The sequence below is a fragment of the Lates calcarifer genome, linkage group LG2 (genome assembly GCF_001640805.2).
Source record: "Lates calcarifer isolate ASB-BC8 linkage group LG2, TLL_Latcal_v3, whole genome shotgun sequence".
NCBI classification, from domain to species: Eukaryota; Metazoa; Chordata; class Actinopteri; family Centropomidae; genus Lates; species Lates calcarifer.
Window position 1 is genome coordinate 15,551,430 of NC_066834.1, and position 16,753 is coordinate 15,568,182.

The 16,753-nt window shown below is 38.6% G+C and overlaps 2 long non-coding RNA genes across 5 annotated transcripts; one reads left to right on the forward strand and one right to left on the reverse strand.

Moving 5' to 3' along the window:
• The first annotated feature begins 1,178 nt into the window (after positions 1-1,178).
• On the forward strand, positions 1,179-5,260 carry LOC108894129 (uncharacterized). Its single transcript, XR_001962758.2, has 5 exons — positions 1,179-1,620; positions 3,308-3,373; positions 3,468-3,627; positions 3,943-4,107; positions 5,127-5,260. It is a non-coding gene; the product is annotated as an uncharacterized LOC108894129 (long non-coding RNA).
• Positions 5,261-5,552: 292 nt separating this feature from the next.
• Positions 5,553-16,243, reverse strand: LOC108894128 (uncharacterized). Of its 4 annotated transcripts, none has more exons than XR_001962753.2 (10): positions 16,059-16,243; positions 10,859-10,997; positions 10,342-10,394; positions 10,135-10,246; positions 8,775-8,963; positions 8,554-8,684; positions 8,411-8,463; positions 7,484-7,588; positions 6,025-6,181; positions 5,553-5,669 (listed from the first exon to the last, which is right to left on the reverse strand). It is a non-coding gene; the product is annotated as an uncharacterized LOC108894128 (long non-coding RNA). The 4 variants fall into 4 exon arrangements; XR_001962752.2 differs by having other exon boundaries at positions 10,851-10,997; XR_001962756.2 differs by lacking the exon at positions 10,342-10,394.
• Positions 16,244-16,753: the final 510 nt, after the last annotated feature.

A 16,753-nucleotide genomic window follows, 5' to 3' on the forward strand; every position in this document is an offset into this window, starting at 1 on the left:
CTTCTGCATGAATCAATGCTGTAGGTGGGTCACGTCCATGAGTTTTAGGGGGTGGAGCTTCTGAGGGAGCACTGAAGGGAGGGGTGTGTTAGTTTTGCTGCTGAATTCGAATATTAACTGTCTTTCCCGGAATGCCATTAAACGTATAATTTCATGATAGACTCTGCTCTCAGTTACTGCAAAGACTCCCAGTAACTGAGATGGTGTAATTAATTAAAACCATAATAATATCATATCAAAAATAAATCTCCTCATTCATAGCTGTGAGTTAAGTAGCTGATTTTAAGCTAATTGTGGGTTCTGTGTACTCCATGTGATTCCTCTGTCTTCTAAAAGACAGAAAAGCAGTGTGAAGCTTTTTTGATACAAGGCACCCTCCTGACTTAGTCAGCTGTACTCAGGGAGGCCTGCTCTCCTAGTTGAGCCACTATCAGGAAGCCCCTGCAGGGACAATAAGACAGAGCCTCTGAAGCAAGTGCTGGGATAAGTCAATACTCTGCTTTTTTGTCTGCTGCTGAGCTGCAAAGACTGAAAGGGCAGAGGGGAGGGAGGTCAGCAGAGTCTCAGCCCTGTGTTTAAACTAATCCAAAGATGATGTTTGATCAGCTCTGATATTGGATATTGGATATGACTGCACATACTCACATTTGTGATAACTGTTGTTGAAAATGGAGCAATTGTCATTATTGCAGCTTCAATAACAACAATGACAATAGGACTTGTCATGTGTTTATGTATTGGTTTGGTCAATTACTTTTACCTATACACATAGTGATCTACTTCAGTAATAGCTATTGTTTGAGTTAGTAGACTTAATTTGAACAGTGACAGTAAAATTGGCACTGAAAAGAAAATTTGGCATTGAAAACAAAATCTGAACTGAAAAAGGAAACATTGTTCAAAGTTGTATTGGCGCTGAAAAAGTTACATTGAAAAATAAAACACAGATACCAAAAAGTACATTATTATCTTTCTTTGATTTGATTTTTCTTCATGATGGTCTATTTTCAGAGACAGTTTGTTTGTTTTTACGCTGTCCATATTTATTTTCTTACGTTAATGGTTTTCAGTTTCATCTTCCTGTCACTGCTCTGATGTAGAAGGGCGGGGCATTAAGCACGCGATCTACACAATCTGCGTAGTATTTGCATACGAAGGAGGAAACGCGTCACTCTTCCTGAACCCGCCGTTCTTCAGGAACTGAACGTGACCGCACACCTGGAAGATGGCTTCAACGAATTCGCCTGGAGCTCCCAAACCGAAAATACGTGTATTTCTCTCAAGTTTTTTGTTTTTTGTTTTCACAGAGAACCGGGGCCCGATTAAAGCTCACGTTTTAAGGGACGTTACCCTGATTTGGCAGAGGTCCGCTGAAACGAGAGCTAACGTTAGCTAATGCGTAGCAGCTAGCTAAACTGTGACGCTAGCTGCTCCCTTCCTGTGAGTTTTGTTGTTGCTGCTGCAGGAGGCATCACAAAAGTGCTGAGGCAAAATATTCAACAGTTTCTCACCCCAGTAGAAACTCTGCTTTCTGCTGCATTACTCTCTGATTTACTTCTGGTTTCGGGAGGTTTTGGTGAAGATGAAGAGATGGCAGACTCGTGACTCCAAGAAATAACGGTAATGAAAAGTTGTTTCCCTCTTCAGCCTTTTGTGTATTTGACTTTCTAATGTGGTGCTTTATGGTTGTCTTTCTATCTTTACGTCAAATGATGGAACTCTAATTCAACTTCAAATAGAGTGGTGCAGGAATGATGCATTTTTGTAGTCCAACCCGGAAGTTAGAATCACCCTGGTTCCCTCGACCAAAAGTCAATGAGATTTTTTTTCACTGGGTTTTGGATTATTACAGAAAATATACTGTGACCAACAAAAGTGTGTGATGCTTACATGTTTTGTTCAGCAAGATAATCTCTGTAGTCTCATTTGGCCACCTGTTAGCAACCGCCTTTTTGAAGACACGGAAAAGCTTAAACACAAATAGGGTATTTTCTGACGTATTTTATGTCGTAGAATAAAATGTGAAAATGTCTTGAGTTTGTGTTAAAATCACAGACCTTATTTCAGCCATTTAACCAAAAACTTTGTCGACTTTGGGACAAGGGAACAGGTAGTTCTAAAACTTCTGGGTTTTATGACTCATTCCTGCACCACTCTGTTGCAAACTTTGTGGAAAGTTTGAACTTTTGTCATTTGGGCACTGCTTCTGAAAGTAATTGTTAACAGACAAAATAAGTAAGTTTCAGCCCTATCCTAATCAATAGGGAGCACAGATGATGTTGAAGTACAAGTGTTTTCCTGCTAATGTAAATATACACTCAAGTGATGATAATCAACAAAACACATCTCCTGTCATTTCATAGATTGCAGTGAGAGGGTTCTGAATGATGTGGAAGCATAGCACTACTTTTGAACTTACATTAAGTGGCTAATATTTCTCATTGAATTATCACAAGGCTACAACTATAATGCAGTAATTCATAATTTCTATAGCCGTAGGTCAGATGTGCATTAGAGTAATCATCATGGCAGGATGATTAATCAAACCTGTGCAACTTGAGTCCTGATAAATATGTCATCACATAAGTAATCATTTTTAAATGTTAATTTTATTGCTGTTAATTGGGAGGCAGTTCATACGCTGAGAAGGCTTCAGGAAGTTCTGCAACATCAACCTGTGGGTTTGAATAATTAACACTTTGTTGCAAATCATGAAGTGGGACTTGTATGCTCTTTTGCTAATGAACACAAGATGTTTTTTCCTTGTCTGTTGTCATGAGAGGAAAGGCCTCCAGCTTCTACTTTCATAGTGGCTCTGGGTGGTGATAGGGGACAGTCAAAGCTTGATGTTTCTGAAGAATATTAGTAAAACCTCATTGGCATGCAGCTATGGTCTTTATAGCCTTTGCAATTGTCTCCAGTGAATGCACAGTCCTAACTGGACAGTGAGAAATCAATTAATGGAGCAATTATTGAACAAAGTGATGGTGGATGTCTGGTATACCCCTGAATAAAACATCCATTTAATATTGTGAACAGCGTCTCTAAGGATGCTTCCCACCTTTGTTGATCAAACCTCTTTGAATAGCCTAATTTTTCATTGTGTCTGAAGGTAGAACCATGAACAGAAGAACATTTAATTCATACCTATAGCTGAACAGTGAGCATGTATGAAATATATGAATATAGTATGTGTTCATCTTTTATGGGAAATTAAAGGAAATCTTGAAATACATTGTACGAAAACCAGAGACTGACCAAACTACTGTTTTGTATACACAATGTACAACTATTATAATCTTCAAAGGTGATGTGCCCTGGTGCTACACTTGGTTTCTTCATGAGCTCTGTTAAAGGTTGGGCTTCCATTAAGGTAAGACGACAGCAAGAGTACCCAGTGTTATCTTTTTTCACTGAAATTCGTTGACTGAAAACATCTGACTTTGTCTCTGTTTCTTATGATTTAGTCACAGAAGATCTGAATATCTCCAATATATAATCTGGAAGTTGGTTGAGAGGCAGAAAGACCAAGGAGTCAAAAATGTTGGACATCACTCACTTCATGTTCACTGTCCATGGCTGTGGCAGAGCAAGCTACATATCTGGAAAAGCTGTGCATAATCAAAGGTAAACTTGATTGGGACAAGTTTGTAGTCAAGTTTTTTGAGAAGTTGACCACATTTTTTGGTGTCTGCTTAGGGTTTGGGTTGATGTTTTGAGTGAAAATTTGTCAGGTTCAAATTTGTCTCAGTAGAAGTTGTAAGGTGCATGTTTTGGGCTATTTTGAGTGGACTGGGACAGGTTTTTAGTGAAGTTTTTGGAAAAGTTGTTCACACTAACTAATTCTTTTACTTATATTCAGCTTTTCCTGCAAAAATTCATTCCAATGAATGAATGATTTTAAGCTTTCAGCTGTTTTCCTACTATTTCCTGAAATTTTAGCAGTGCTTCAGTGATTCCTTCAGCTCTCAGTGACACTGCAAGATCATGTTTTGGACTGGAACCCTGACAGTCTGACAGAAGAGTCTGTGGTGGAGTCGTTCTACCACCCATCCAGTGGCAGGACTGAGGGCGGCCATCGATTCCATGACTTCCTCCTAGGACAATGTAAGAGACATTTTCAAGGCTGAAACTGTGTACACTACAGTCACAAATAAGGCAGGATAACACTCAGTCTGTCGTGTAGAACAAATGTAAATGGTCTGGTTTTTATGGTTTGAAAATGGTATGGACATTTGTTACTTGATGCTTGATGATACTAGTTAGATGAAGTTGCTGTGAATAGTTCTTTGTGCAAAACTATGGTGGAGTGGCTTTAGGATATTTAGATTTTACTTTACAGTATCCACTATGAACAATTCAAAGCAGTTCTGTTCCTGTTACTTGTTTTTAATCAGTCAAATATAACCTACCACAAGTTTTAGTGGGTTTAATTGGCCATACTTTCTTTTTAGACTTTTTATCTGTGACCCATGTAGATTAACTGTTACCTTAAATAACATCAGACATGGTCCCACACTGCATAAAACAACATGTTTAATATCTTTGTAATTTGCCTCGGAAAAATTAAAAATAAAGCTTTGTGAATTTGAACACTTTGATTCTGCATTTACTGAACTTACAAAGCCAGATAGTTTTAGTGACAGTGGAGAAGAACACAAAATATACTGTATAATGCTGATTTCAATCCTAAATAATGTTTGAAATAACGTGCTTCTACACAGTTTCAAGTAAAACAGTTCAGGAATAACACATTTATTAAAGAGTAACAACTTTTAAACCAATCACAAACATTTTTGATCGAAGAAAAATGTTCAGTGCTGTATGGGGGTGTTACAAATCAGCAAAGACCTGTCAACACTGTAAAACATGAGATGCTGTCCTTGGTCAACTTAAACTTATGTTAACATTCACAAAGAAAACATTCCAGATCACATTACAATTGGCAACACAAGATTAAGACTTGTATATGATTACATTTAGTCCATAAACTGTCAAACTCAGAAACTGACATCAATCAAGTCAATCTTGCTGACCATTCAGTATGAATATGTTGGCAAAGAATTCCAAAATCTTCAAAAACTTGAGTAACATCTATCCATTATCTATACTGCTTATTCTTGAAGGTCTCAGGCAGCCAATCTCCGCTGACACTGGACAAGAGGGGGGGTACACCCTGGACAGATTACCAGTCTATTGTGGGGCTGACACATGGAGAGAAAAACAACCATTCACGTTCATGGACTGTGGGAGGAGGCTGGGGTACCTGGAGAGAACCTGCAGAAAAGCCCTGGGCTGGGATTCAAACCTGGAACCTTCTTGCTGAGTGGCAACAATGCTAACCACTACACCACTGTGTGTCCTTCCACTTTAATATAATAACATAAATTTGCAAATGTTGATAGTGACTGCATCTGTTAACATTTTGAAAGCTCTTCATGAGCACAGGTAACCTTTAGCTGAGAAACATACAGAAACTTCTCTATGAACATCACATTTGTACCCGTGTCACGCAAATACTTATCAAGTCCTAGAATTACCTTTTCCCAACCTTACTCGTGGGTAGCCACAGTAGCTCAGCAGTTAGCACTGTTGCTTCACAGTAAGAAGGTTCTGGGTTCAAACCCTGGTCTGCCTGTGGTTTTCCGTGTGGAGTTTGCATGTTCTCCCTTAAGGACAGACAGTAAAGATAACAGCTGGATGTAACTTTATCTGTTGTCAAAATATTTTTTTCTGTAAATTTTCAGTATCACTGAACTGAAGAACAAGAACCAAAATGCAATGGTAGAATCAAGTGTAATGAACCAGGCACTAATATTTCATCCATCTGTTTTTAGTTTGACTAAATTATATAAGACACAGGTAACAGTAAGTCATTCATTCAAGAGGGTTTTTTTTTTTTTTAATCAACTGACAAATCACACTCGACTGAAACCTCTGCTCATTGTGATGGCTACTGTTATTATATCTCTGAACTCATATGCATTTAACAGGAAGAGTTACTGTGTTTGTGCAGGCACTTACAAGTGGGAAACAAATGTGTTGACCAGACATTTTTCATTGCGCTGGTGGTCAAATCTTAGGGGGCGCTTGTGTCTTTGTCCAGTTAGGAGTTCTTGATTCTCACTTTGCAAAACATCTTGGGTCAGAGACTTTCACATTCCCCGCTCTTCATCCTGACCTAAATGATAGAGAAAAAAGTATTGTTTAGACAAATCAAGAGTTTTTACATTCCAATGATGTAAAAATCCAACATTGTGAGAAGAACTATGCACCACAAATCCCAAAGGCCTAATTCAACCTGAACCTACAGCAATGCTCTTTACATTTTAATATACACTGAAATAACTGAAAGGTCAAAGATACCATGAAATCTTTTGATTAAATTTGTACAATAGTTTGAACCCTATCATATATAAGTTCTTCCTTCTAGTGGTCAAACATGCACAGAAGGAGAGGTTAGGGTGCAAAATAGCTCAAGTGTCCTCAAAGTTTCATAGGTTGATCTGAAATTCAGTCATCATATTGTCTTACCTAAAGCTTAATATTTTTCTCCCTGAAGGGAGTAAGGTTCTGTATGAAAAAACTTGAAGCAATTTACATGTAATAATTGCTTTTTTTATTGCCAATGTATGGAAAGATTATGTGACATTTAAAAAAAAAAAAGATTAATTCCCCACCACAATAAAAGTCTCTCTTCTGAGCCACCATAGGACTGGCAGTGTACTATTTTTAGCTTTAGAATGGAGTCCACCACCATTACGAAATGACCAGTGCCCAGCACAAGAAATACTCCAACACAAACTCTGCATAAGAACAAAAAAAAAGAAAACTTTCTCATGAAGTTTGTTTGGCCAAACATGAATTGAGTTTAACCCCAATGTCGGGGGAAAACTAGGATAAACATCTGCAGGGCATTTGATTTATTTGATATATGGAGGGACCTTTGACCTTTGATTTGGGATCTAAACCGACCCCAAGCTGTCTCTCTTCCTATTGGACAGGTGAGGTAACTGCAAACCCTGTGAAATTTATTCTGATTCTGTTAATGCTCTCTGACATTAGCTTGCCTGCTAACGTGGACAGATCGGTAGCAAACTACTGTGATGAGTGGTTAACGTCTACTAATTTACCCACACTCCCAGGGCTGATCTGGCTGGTAAATTGACAAGCTTGCCATTTGATAATTACTTAATTGACTAACAAACCAACACTGGACCCCTGCAGTGTAGCTAAGTTACAGCTATCTGGCTAACCTTTGTTTGTTTGCTCGGTAACATTATCACCATGGTCGGTGACTCATGCACCCGCAGCAAGCACACAGTGAGGACTGGCTGAGACACTGACAGGGTTGGTAAAAAACTTTATGAGCAACAGGACACAGGCTGCAGTTCACTTAATGACCACAGGTGTCAGTAATAGCAAGGGTTTTTGGATTTCTCCGTACAGAACCTTTAAAGCTGGGAACCAAATCAAGTCAAACCTGTGATTTCAAGGTCTTGCAGAAAGTTCTGGAGGAAGTTGATGATGGCATTTTCTCTTGATCCGCTTGGACTTCTGCTGGCACTCAGCATCCAACAGCATCTGGCTGAAGATAAAGAAAAATGAAAATAACAGAACAAAAAAAAGGGGGGGGGGTTACTGTGCAGGAAAAAATAGAAACCTTTAAAATGTCCACATCCCACTTTATATAAGGCTTTGTGTTCTTCTAAAATAGGTTAAAAATAGAATTAACAGAAAGTGATAAAAATAGAACTTTCATAACTTTTCATAGTTATAAAGAGATGCAGCTGTACCACTACATTTTGTCTGGTTTCTCACAGAATTTTGTCAAATCATAGTACTGAAGCAAATCTGAATGATTATATATCAACATTTTCACTCTATCATCATCCTCTTTGGGGTTTGAGCAGAGAGTTTGGTCCCTCCCAATCAACTCCAGAAGGTTCATTCATGTCATTTCTAATTTGGTGAAGCTTTGGAGTCAGATGCATTATATCATTTAGAACAATGGCTCTATTGAGAATGGATAATAGTTTGTCTTGATTTTCAGAGGAACAGCAAAACAAAACGAAAAAGCATGTTTTTTTTTCCACATAACTTCCTTCACACAAATCCTTTTCAAATCTGAATAAATGATTATAATAATGAAATAATGAAAAACATTTTTAGATGTACTATTTGCCTGAAATCATTATCCTCTTTCACACCTAAAGTATTGTGACATTAGTTAATACAGATACCATAATGCCTGGGTTACCAACACCAGTACTAAACCATGCCTTTGTCAAGGGAACCAACAGGAGAATCAACCTAAGATACATGTGTTTTTTAAAGATATGATATAGATATATAAATATAAAAAAAACATTTGTCAATAAAATGTACATACACACCTTATGATACTGACCTTTCTGTCCAACTTTAGCAGCTCTGTGTAACCACAACTTGCAATTTCTCCACCTAAAATTATAACACAAAACCATTAACAGGACAGCAGTGAAATAATGTACCCTACAGAAAGCATTTTAATTGTTTTCTACAGCCACTCACCTTTTCTATGAGTAAAACATATTCAAGATCATCCATATTGTCTCTGTTCAGCTGCAGAGCATCAATGTCTCCTGTTGCAAAGAACTGACAACACCAGTTTCTGAAGATGCATGGTGCTGAAAACATGTCTCCTGCATATGATCAACAAACACTGTAAACACTGACTTTACACCAACATGCATAGACTCAATAATGTAGAGTAACTATGAAACAATGCAAACCTATAAGCACCATCTTCCTTCCTCCATTCCTACTTCTCCAATGAAAGTCACATGGAGTTTATTGACAGGGGAGCCCTTCTTCTGTCTTCGCCACTGAATGAAGCCTCTGTGGACAAGGTCTACCCGGGTGATGCAGATCTTAAAATCTTTGCTACTTGGCTTGCAAGCATCTGATGGACATCATCTTCACTAATAAAAGCAGGAAGGAAAAAAGAATAGAATAGAATGAATTCATTCTTAAGAAAATAGATGATTAAATGAAAAAAACCCAAAGCAATCACCTGGATATGTATAAGCAATAGGTATGCTGAGGTATGCAGAGGTATCACGTAAAGCACTACTCTTGGGGTCAACATTAAGACAGAGGTCAGTATTATATATGGAATGATGAGAATGATCAACATTAAAACATTCAATTTGCTGGTAAAGCATCAATATTTAGGTTTCTGCACACCTGAAAGAATGTTGGATTACCTTAAACTACTTATTTGTGCACTCTACTGATGAGGTTAATTTTAACCAATTTGTCACCTGAGTTGCAAACTGAGTGAGTAGTGAACTTTAAAGGGGGACTGGAGCCTACCTCATAGACAGGGAAACACAGTGGACAGGTTTCGACAGTCCACTGCACCAAAATCAAATCAACTAGATGAGATATCTTTTTTTTTTTTTTTTTTTTTTTAAATATGTAAAACTGCAGATAGATTTTGGTTCCAACATTATTACCTGTTCAAGATCACTGGACTCTTTGTTAGAATGTGCATCTTCAGATAGGAGGACAAATGATCAATGTTATGATACCAGGTGGTACAGTAGATAAACTCTGGGACCAATATCCATCATTCTGTTGCATAAATGAGGCAAAGAGTTTCTTTTCCGGCCTAAATTTGAACTCTGAAATGTTCTGGCAGTTTAGTGTTTTATGGTTGCTTGACATTGAAATATAGTTGAGAACAATGTCCAGACTTTGACATTTTGGTACAGTGTTTCATCTCAACTGTCAATTTCGGCTTTGCAAAGTTAAATATGGCCTTTTTAGAAATATCCTTTAATCTTAGTGGCAAATGTATTATGTGTTATGATACACAGATTGGTGACTAATTAAAATGAGTGGATAAACAGGATGACAGAGTTTAGAGACTTGGAGTAAACGCAAAGGAGCATTGAAGCTGTTTTGGTCTCTCATAATGGCCTGGCACCTTACCTGACTTTATCTGGGTTTTTCCTTTAATTTATCACTCGTCTGTAGTGTTATCATGGACAAAATATTTTATATTGTATCATGAGTTACACTGCTGTTCCTAACTCTGTGTACAAATAGTGTTTTTTTACAATGTAATTCTCAGATATATGCATTTACCTCATCATACATGATGGGTCTTCCCAGCACCCAAAACACTGCAAATCAGTTTTCATGTATAACCATCGACATCAGGAGGAACTGCTGCCAGTTTTCATCTACAATGGTTCACCTGCATATACAGACAGTGACAGAAAGAATTTTCGATGTTGATGTCTTTATATTACCTAAAGGAAAGAGAAGATGTTTGTAAATGGTACATAATACCCGTGAAGACTTGTAGAACAGCCACACCTCCACTCCCTCCATTTTGGAAAATTCTTCAGTGTGAATTGTATTCACATAAGAAAACGAGGGAAACATTCAAAGAATTATAAAAGTACTTACAATACCTTTATCAGAATAACTTAATTTTGACATCGCCAACTCTTCAGCAGCAGAAAGAAGAGGCCAGGAACTGGCCGACATATATGATTATAAGGTTATGAATTAACATTATGAAACACAACTTCCCATCAAATAAGCCCAATACCGTTAAGTAATCATATATTAATTCAAAACCTGGTCATCTCCTCATGCACTGTTTGTTTCACATCACAGGACGGAAGACTTAGCTAGTGTTAATTTTAGGTTTGCTAGCTGATATGTATTAGCTAACGTTAGCGCTTGTCTCAACGGAACGGACCTCCACCAAACCAGTGAAACGTCCGATAAAAGTGAACGTCCGGTTAAGTTTCTGGTTTTACGTGAAAACAAAAGAGCAAAGAGAAACACACTTATTTACGGTATGGAAGGCAAACTTCAGGTGCACAGTCATCTCCGGTTTCTGAGGGAATGGCGGTTTCAGGAAGAGTCACGTGCTTCCGACTTAGTATGCAAATGATATGCAGATTGTGTAACTCGCGCGCTCCCTGGCCCCTGCCCTAAAATAAAATGAAATTAGACAGACATGAAGAAAGAAATCTGTCAATCGACATCGAAATCGCAATCATGAATAAATAAAAAATAAAGATAATATTGTAGTATAAAAAAATTAATAATATAAAGTGACATTTAGTATTAAGGGCTTTCTAATGAATGTGAATAAAAATTTATAGGCAGTTTCTAATTTTACAATTCATAATCTGGTGACCACTAACTATTGACAGATACGCAAAATAAAGCCTAACACCATCAAACTTAACCTAACATATTAGAAGGGTATTCTGTCTACCTTTTTAACAAATGTTCAAAACATCCTGTCAGACACCTGTCACCAACATTCTAAAATTATGTTTCATAAAGATAGTGGCCTGTTTATTAAATGACTTATGTAATACATTAAATTACAGTGTACAGCAGTTTCTATTTTTCTGCTCACTCGGTATATTATTAGTGGGAAATCTGTGCTGGGATAATAACTGTGACTTAAATTTAAAATTCTAAAATACATTTATGCATTAAGCTTCAAGGTTCATTCTTGAGCCTGGAAACACCAGCTAACAAATCAGTCAGACCTCAAGATCTGTTCAGTAGCTGCTCTAATTTATTCAGTATTTATGCATATACACATACCATATAATCAAACATTGTCGCAACCACCACTGAGTACACCCTGTGATTCTGAACTAAGCAATAATAATTTTCTTGATCATACACTCTCACCTCAGAGAGATGTTGTCTTTTATCTAGCGTGTGCCAAGCTGAAGGAGATGCACACAAACACATTGGCAACATAACAGAGTAAATACTAGCAAGTAAGTTTTTACAGAGCCACAGTGACCGAAGACAGGCCTCTAGATAGAAATAAATAGAAAAGTTCTTCTAGTTGGACAGGAAGAATGTCAGTGATCAATTCCATAACTTCTATAATAAATAAAGTAAACACTAACACTATCACACTATCAACTGCACAGACCAGTTACAGTGATCTACAGAGAGCAGCAGGCAATGATGTTAAATTAAAGAGTAAGTTGCATCTATCTCTCTGTACAGAGATATGTTTGAAAAATCAAAGATCTGGTTAAATCCTCCAGATTCGAACCAGAAGAGCTTTGTCTTCAGCTCATATACTGGCAGAGCTGAGCATGAAGAGAGCCCAGCAGGTTGTAGACATGAAGGCAGAAACTCTTTCTTATCTGCATCAGACTGATTGGAGCCAGATGAGACCACAGAGGCCTCCATTAAAGGTCCCTGCTGTGCTACCACAGTTTTTTAATTTCCTATTATAGCTGGGGAATCTTTCCATTTAGATAATGTTAAAGGCAAACACACACTGATATTTTTAGGAAATATCATCCACAGCTTAAGATGTCTTTACTACGAGATGTGGATTTTTTCATATTTGACAGAGGTTTACTGTGTCCTTCTGCTTCCAGTCTTTGTACTAAGCATGACAGTGATATTGACATTTTTCTGACTCCTGGAAAAATAACAGATGGATTTAAGATGATATTATAGCACTAACACCAACTCATCCTGATGTCAACTTTTTGCTTTGCTCTAATACAGCCCTGCAGCATCCAGCATCATTCTGTGTTGATGTCAAACCACAATAACCAACAAACCATGCTGAACAGTTAGTCAGCTGGCAGCAAGACAGTTGACCCAAACACAACTCAAGTGCTCTGCCGGAACTAATGTCAAAGAAATCAGAGAAAGACTGTGGACTCTTTAAAAAGACTTGGGCTGTCACTGGGTGAAAGACAACCATGGACGGCGCTGTATCTGTGGAGAATTGAAGGCTGGGTTTTGTAACAGGAAATGAAAGGGTGGCCTTGTGAGACGCACCTGGCCAAATTGTGAAGCTGACAGTAGATAGCATTCAGTACATCTAAATCTGTCTATATGTCGACAGAAAGGTTTGATGAGTCCGCAGAATCAGAGAAAAGCCGTGCAAGAATTGACATATGCAGAATTAGTGAACTGGACAACCCCAGTGGCAATGAAGGAGCTCTGTTCAGAATCTAAATTAAAAGCTAAATGGAATCATTTTTCATATTTTTTGTATATAAATTGAATTGGCAAGACCTGAAATATATCTTAACTAAAAATCAAAAACTGAAATTTCTCATTTACAAAAGTATTAAGACCTTGAATTCAGTGCTTTGTAGAAGCCTCTTTGGCAGCAATTACAGCTTCAAATCTTCTTGTGTAAGTCTCTAGAAGATTTGCACACCAGGATTTGGGCATTTTTATCTAATTCTTCATGGCAGATCCTCTCAAGTTACATCAGATTGGATGAGAGGAGGTGAACTGCCATCTTCAGGTCTCTCCACAAATGTACTATGGGCTTTAAGTTTGGGGTTTGGCTGGGCCACTCAAGGACAATCAGAGAGTATCATTTTAAGTTAAGTGAGGGGTATAAGGTTAGATAGACTACATTAAAATATGGGCCCCAAGACAATTGTTGACCACTACAACAAATGTGATTTCCAGTTGAAGTTAACTGCATGAACAAGGTTATAAAATAACCTGTGAACACCACAGTTAGTAAAAGAGATTCAGTAGGCTGTTGAATATCAGCTGAAACACAGTTGTAGCAGTAGTCAGGAGGTAAAAGAAGAGCTACACTGATCAGCCACAACATTAAAACCACTGACAGGTGAAGTGAAGGCCTCACCCCAGCAGGACAGTGCTCCCACCACACCACAAAAACTGCTCAGAAATGTCTCAAGGAACACGACAAAGAGCCCAAGGTGTTGACCTGTCCTCCAGACTCCCCAGATCCCAATCTGATCCAGCATCTGTGGGATGATCCGGAACAAGCCAGATCCATCGGAGGCCCCACCCCCAACCCTCAGGACCCAAAAGATCCACTGCCAATGTTCTGGTGCCAGACACCACAGGACACCCCTAAAGATCCCATGTCCATGCCCTGACAGGTCAGAGCTGTTTTGGCACTATGAGGGGGACCTACACAATATTAAGCAGATGGTTTTAATGTTGTGGCTGATCAGTGTATGTTATACATAACCTGCATGTGGTCAGCCTCAATTGGAAATCATAGAGGAAGTTTTCGTTCCAGTCTTCAACAATTGTGCAGAGGATTTTGATGGGTGGATGGATGGGTGGACAGACTATAAAGTCATAAAGAAATCAACTTAATTATCATGATGAAAAGCAGCCACACATGGCAGCACAAACACACACACACATAGTGTGGTGTGCAAAGGCTATTCTTTTGAGTGAGCCAAATCTCCTTGAGACACTGAACAAGAAGCAAATGTGGTAAACAAGAGAGGCATTGTCCTGCTCTGAAGGAGTGTTATTTATTTCATAACCCAACCAACCAGCCAACACCCCTCTCTCCCCACACCCCCATCTCCCATCCTCCCCCTCTGATCCCCTTTAGTCACACTGTAACTCTGATTACAGATATGCAGTGTTGTTCACTGTAACATTCTCCACACAAAACACGAGGAAAAGATTTAATAATACATCTAAAGATTGCATTGCAGTATTGCATTGCAGTGGTTTCCAACAGTAGATTCAGGCCACACACTGGTGCAGGGCACTGTCTATATTGGCTAAGGAAGAACAGTCATCAAGTTACAAAATCAAAGAAGATAAGGCCATTTCTGGAGTGCTCATGAGTGTATTTCAGTAGTGATCTTACTAAAAAAAAGTACTACCAGGGAGTTGATCCAGGTGTACTTGTACAGTTGGACAGTGGTTTCTCAACTAATAGAAGGATGTCCACCTATTAGTGAGTTCAGAACTGCAAGAACAGTGAGATACCCTGAGCTAGTATCTGTCTTACTGTCAGTACAGGGATGGACTGTGCTGTTAGTGATGACTGTGAGGAGCGAACTCTGGAGCTCTTGTGCTTTATCTTAACTTGTGGCTCAGGGCTGTAACACTCCAGGCAGCTGGAGACAGAGAGGCACTCAGAGGCGCTGATGGATTATGACTACGTTCTGAACTGTGGTCGGCGATGATACGGTCATCGTCTGATCCATTTATTGGCTGGTCATGCTTCTGGACCAGAATTTCTGAGCATGGCCTTCTGCTGCTTTTATCAGTTAGGTTGTGGTCTGGTTCTCTAAAGTGATTGTTGATGTAGTGATCACAGTTGTCTGGATCAAAATGGTCAATATCTTCATATTATAAGCTCAAGGACGTCAAGGTGGGGGAACTATGAGGTTCTTTCTAAACTGGACTAAGCTAAGTTGTTAATAACTGGAGGGTCAATAGTAAGCACAGACTGATGGGTTTGGAATTCTGCAGAGAGAAGGTTGGCAAAATCTTAAACAGACCAGCAGGTATAGGCTGGAAACACATTGTGTAAACAAAGGAAACTTATAAAAAGATGGCAGAGTCAAAGATGGCTGCTGGGATTGCATGGCATATGAGGGAGATAGAAAGCATGTGTTTCTTTGGTTAAGGCCAAATCATTTAGGATAAAGGTGCCAGGTTAAAAGATAAGTTAGTTGGTTACATGATAGACATAGTAGTTAATGGATGTACCTCAGTCCTATGTGTGTGAAACATATTAATAAAGTAAGTTAGCATTTTAGCAATCCCGGGTCCCTCATCCCAGAGTCTATGAGTTTTGAGTCAGAAAATACCCCACTTGTGATTTTTTAAGCTTTTATGTGTCTTAAAAAAGGTGGTTGCTAACAAGTGGCTAAATGAGACTACAGAGGTTGTTGATGTTATAATGCTATGGTGTTCATTTGTGAAGATTATCTTGCTGAACAAACCATTTAAGTATCATAAACTTTTGATGATCACAGATCTCTGTAATAATTCCAAACCCAATTTTAAAAAATCCCATTGGCTTTATGTCAAGGGAACCAGGGTGATGCTAACCAGACTGGCCTACAAAAATATGTCATCCCTGCACCACTCTATATCAGCTATCCTATAACCTACATATAAACAGACATCATTGAAAAAAAGCTTGGTGAATGCATTCATTCAGATCAATACACTGACAAAGGTTTGCCAGTCCTGTGCTTAGCTGTGCTATGCTATGCTATGCTAAGCCCAGTCAATGTTACCGAGTCTGTGGAGGAAGACGTCCAAGTCCAGCGAGCTGCAAGCTTGTTAGGCTTCCCAGTGGGGTGCAGCCTGGTCCGGCTGTGCGGCCTCTGTGTTTGAATGTAAGATCACTGGAAATGGATACAGAAGTTATTCCACAAAACACAAGCAGTCACCAAAGATTAGGCACAACCCTTTAGGCCATTGTGCAAGAGGGCTGTCATAATCTAAATGCAGATGTCACTTACCAGTTGAGCAGTTTTTATGACTGAAGTTCCTGCCCTCTGAGCACCAACAATGAATTTTCTTTCTGTTTTGATATAGAATCAGAATCAGCTGGGCCTGCTCAGTATTATTACACATGCCAAAGAGCACAGTTGGATGTTAACTGCTTAAGTGTACTGTGCAGTGCACACGTTTCTCCACCCATTTATTGTGGTTTCCTTTAATTTGTCACCCATGTGTATTTATTCTTGTTTCAGTTTATTTTTTTATTCAATGAAATCACCATTATATTGCAAAAACAAACAAACAAAACATCCAACCTTCAAGAGTTTCTTTCAAACCACTGTTTTCAAGGTCAGGAATGAACTACCAAACTCAGCAGGTGGCAAATGACCAAAATTAATACTAGGAAACAAACAAAGAGAAGAATCACAATCAAATCAATCATCATCAACTGATGTGCACACAGTCAAAATATATTAATTTCAAA